The sequence below is a fragment of the Cornus florida genome, unplaced genomic scaffold (assembly GCF_030987335.1).
Source record: "Cornus florida cultivar Cherokee Brave unplaced genomic scaffold, ASM3098733v1 CherokeeBrave_3.0.0_Hap2_Chr10, whole genome shotgun sequence".
In the NCBI taxonomy this organism is placed as follows: Eukaryota; Viridiplantae; Streptophyta; class Magnoliopsida; order Cornales; family Cornaceae; genus Cornus; species Cornus florida.
This window is the reverse complement of record NW_026775580.1, coordinates 28,604,484-28,608,954: the sequence shown is the minus strand read 5'-3', so window position 1 is coordinate 28,608,954 and position 4,471 is coordinate 28,604,484. Positions and strand designations below refer to the sequence as shown.

At 35.7% G+C, this 4,471-nt stretch overlaps 1 pseudogene; it reads right to left on the bottom strand.

Annotated features, from left to right (window-relative positions):
- Positions 1 to 3,566: 3,566 nt before the first annotated feature.
- LOC132280552 (small nucleolar RNA R71) lies at positions 3,567 to 3,665 on the bottom strand (annotated as a pseudogene).
- Positions 3,666 to 4,471: the final 806 nt, after the last annotated feature.

The window sequence follows — 4,471 nt, the reverse complement described above, 5'->3', positions numbered from 1 at the left end:
TAAGTCCATGATTTAAACATAGAAACAACTTCCAAAACACGATTAAATCCATGGAGCAATTAGATAGAATTTAATTGAATAAAAATAATTAAATTCTCTAGATTCCAAATTAATTCCAAATAACATCAAATTTATATAAGTCGAAGGACATATCATGGTCATTACATATATAACATCAAATAACTAATTAAGTGATTAAAACACTTAAAATAAAATTAATTAAACTAATTAATTATTTTTTTTTCTAGATTTTTAAACAACTCCAAATGCTCTCAAATTAACATATATTTAAGAACTCACCAAGACCTACTTTAATATCACATTACAAGTTTATTTCTTGTTTGATACAATTATATGAATTAAACTTTCACAAAAGATGAATATTAAATAAAAGTTGCAATTCTTATTCAAATAATCCCAATTTAATCTATATCAGTGACGAGCGCTGAAAAGTGCGTATTTAAACCCCTTAAGCTTTGGTATTCTAGAATCTTTATCTATCTTATTTTACCATTTTGTATTGATTTCGTGTTATTTCCATTTTCAGGTACTTATCCCCAAAACAAGCTAACTCAGCCAAATAAGAGCATAATTGAAGCAATTCTGGGATGAATCAAAGAAAGGAGCAAAGTAGAGCAAAATGAAGCAAAGGGTGGAATTTCAGCAACTTCGATTGATCTCAAGAAAAGTTCAATCGATCTAACTTTCATCGATCTCAGCACTTCAAGATGGATCTGAGCCATATTGTCCCTGTTCAAAGATCTCAAAAGTTCGATCTATCTAACTCTCTTCTCCGATCGATCGAACATTCTTCTCCTTATCTAAATGATTGATCTTATCCAGTTGTACCACCCTACCAACCACTTTTGTCATTTTCCTAAAAATATCTTCAAAATATCTCAGATTTGTTTTCATCCAAAAAGGCGCTGCCATCGAGGATCGATCCAGCCTAAGTTCGATAGATCTCAGCTATGTTCAATCGATCCAAGTCCAAGGTTCGATCGATCGAACTTCCTCCCGTGTGAAAAAGTTAAATTTCCAGCTCACAAAAAGTTGTCATTTATCCAATCATTAGGGAATATTTGTTGTATGACCCAAGCTCATTTTGGGGGTCATTTAACCTACCAATATAAGGATAAAGATTACTTTTTGTATTATATCACATCATATCATATCATACCTTGTAGAACTCTTAGGGAGAAAACAAAGGAGAGGAGGAGGCTAGAGACACCATTGGAGACTCTTCATCAACCAAGGAGCAGATTTCTTCCATGGAGCTTGCCCTTGAGGGTTGGAGGACATTATCTATGAGTGACTAGACATCCTTTTGGGGCTAGAGTTCGCCCTAAGCATGCTTTCTACTTCTTTATTTATGTATTTTTGAGGGGATTTGTATTGTAATTCATGTCTTGACACTTTTATATATATAGATTTTGTTTATTTAATGATTTATGTGGTTCAATGCTTCCAATTGATCATTTCATTCTATCCATATGTCTATGTATGCTAGAATAGATATTCATGTGTTTGTCTCTATTTCTTGTGTTATTGATGCATGTCTATGTGTGTTGATGCTATAGATCTGGAGATTGTCAAGACATAGTGCTTAATGTTATGTTCTTGTGGTTTATTTGATGGTTCATACTCATTTCTTGATGGATTGTGCCTCTCCCTTAGTTTAATTAGTTTAATTTCCTATCATTAGCTTAGTTGTAATGTAGTTGTTAAATAGGAGGACAATCCATGCTTATTGTTGATGTTCCATACTTATGAAAAATAAGTAACATATACCTCTAACCTTGTGATGTGTTTGGAATGTGAGCTTAAAGAAATGATTAATGGCTTAATTTGATATGTTGTGCTATCCACCATGTTGTTTAGATAATATATGCTTAATTTGTCATCCATGCTTGTTGAAACAACCACACACACACTCTATATTGCAATACATGCTCTTCCCTTCATTAATCATTCATTAAATGTGTAGAAAAGCTATGCTTAGTGGTGATCTCTAAACCCCAAGATCTCTCTCTCTTTTATTCTCTCTATTGTATTATTGCTTACTTTAATTTAAATTGCATCTAGTTTAATTCAACCAACCAACCACTATTTTGATCACTCGACCTACTAATCCTAATTTTGATTCCTCAACCTAGTACGACACTCAATCCCTTGGGACGATCCCTACTCACCCTAGCTATATTTTTAGTGAAAAGTAGTAGTGGCAATTTCTAAACGTAAAACTTGGCCACATTGCATAAACTTTGGATTTGAATTGACGACACACCAAGTTTTTGGCGCCATTGCCGGGGATTGATTGATTGGCAATGTCATATTTATGGAATCAATTAGGAATTAGTACTTTTTTTTATTGTGTCTTTACTTTGTTTTCAATTTTTGTTACTTATTGTGTTTGTTCTTGATTGACAAGGAGCATTGGGCTAGGAAGCAAGCAAAGGAGTATTCCAAGCAAAAGAGCTAAGCAAGCAAAGGAAAAAGGCTAAAATTAAAAAATTGCTAAGCTAAGCTAAAAATTTGGAGTTGAAGTGCTAAAGGACCTTTGCGAGCTTTTTCTTTACTCATCCCTTAGTTAAATCGTCGGCCCACGTGGAGGCTTGTAATTCAATTCTCAGATAAATCGTGAGCCCGCGTGGAGGCAATTTACTTTTCTTGTATATTATTGTTAAAGCATGGGAGTATGAGAACATTGAATGTTGAAGAAGTTGTTGATTATTCATTTGTTGTGAAGGTGAATTGTTTGTTGTTGTTGCTTGTTATGTTGCATTGTGCATGCATGGTCGTAGATCATTGAGACCCACTCTTGTCCCTTTAAATTTTCATCTTGAATCCATTGTTCAAAACCCTAGGAGAAGAGGTAGTTGTAGTCAATCCATTTCATCAATGGAAGGACACAATGAGGACCATGTGGAGGACCTTGGTCACATAGACCAACAAGGTATCCTCCACCCCAATGTGCATCATGATAACATACAAGTTCTATTAGGCATGCCAAGGCCATATGTTCATCCACCACAACAACAAGGCCAAGTTCCATTAGGCATGCCAAGGCCATATGTTCATCCACCACAACAACAAGGCCAAGTTCCATTAAGAATGCCAAGGCCAATCTATGCTCCACCACCTCCCATTATTCAAGGAAACCAAGGTGCCTATGTTGTACCTCCAATTGCTAATCCTACCCTTGCTTTAAGAGATCACTATGTGCCTAATGAATATAATGCACCCACATGCATTCAATTGCCACCATTTAGAGCACACCACTATGAAATCAAGCTACAATCCATTCAAATGCTTCCTAATTATCATGGACTTCCAAGTGAAGAACCTTACAAGCATTTGGATGAGTTTCTTGAAGTATGTTCCACCGTAAAATATACGGACATGCCGGAAGAGGTCTTAAGGCTTAAAATTTTTCCATTCACCCTTAAAGAGAAGGCAAAATATTGGTTTAACAATCTTAGGCCTTTTTCAATAACTTTTTGGGCAGAAATGCAACAAAAGTTATTGAAGAAGTACTATCCGGTTTCTAAGACCAATGCCATGAGAACCTCAATTCGAGAATTTTCACATGGGGATGGAGAAACATTTCATGAGGCATGGGAACACTTTAATGAATTGCTTAGGAAGTGTCCACATCATGACATGCCCAAATGGCAATTAGTTCAATATTTCTTTGACAGCTTATCGAACAATTACAAAGGCATGGTTGATGCTTCCATGGGTGGCTCTTACATTGATAGGCATGAGGATAACGTGTGGCGTCTTTATGAGAGCATGAGTGAAAATTCTTTGCATCGTACTTTATCTTCGAAGAATGGTAGAAATTATAGTGGTAGGAAGAGTGTTAGCTTAAATCAAGTCGACCACTCAAATGAAATTGCCGCCGAAATGAAATCATTATCTCAAAGGTTTGATCAATTTTTGATCAACCAAAACTCGGTGAATCAACTATCTTCCTTCCCAAACCATTCTCATCATATATCTAATGAGACATGTATGACTTGTTCAAGTGTTTTACATTCTACTTCCAATTATCCCCATGGACATGTGCAAAGTGAGCATCATGAACAAACAAATGCCGTTTTTACTAATCAAGGGAACAATCCTTATAGAAATCATTACAATCATAATTGGAGGAATCACCCGAATTTCTCTTGGAAAAACCAAGGGGAGGGCTCAAACCCTTCCTAAGGCGGTTTTCAAGGAAAGTACATTCCACCTCCAATGCAAAGCCAAGGTTCCCAAGGTTTTAGATCATCATACCAATCACAAGGAAACCAATTTTCAAATTCTCATTTTCCTAATCAACCATCATATTCCCAAGGAAATATTAGAAGTCCCGCTTTTGAAGAGAAAGTTTTGACCGCTTTAGGCACTTTAGAAGCAAACACACAATTACTTCATTCTCACTTTCAATCCATTGCAAAGCTAGAAACCCAAGTAGGGTAAA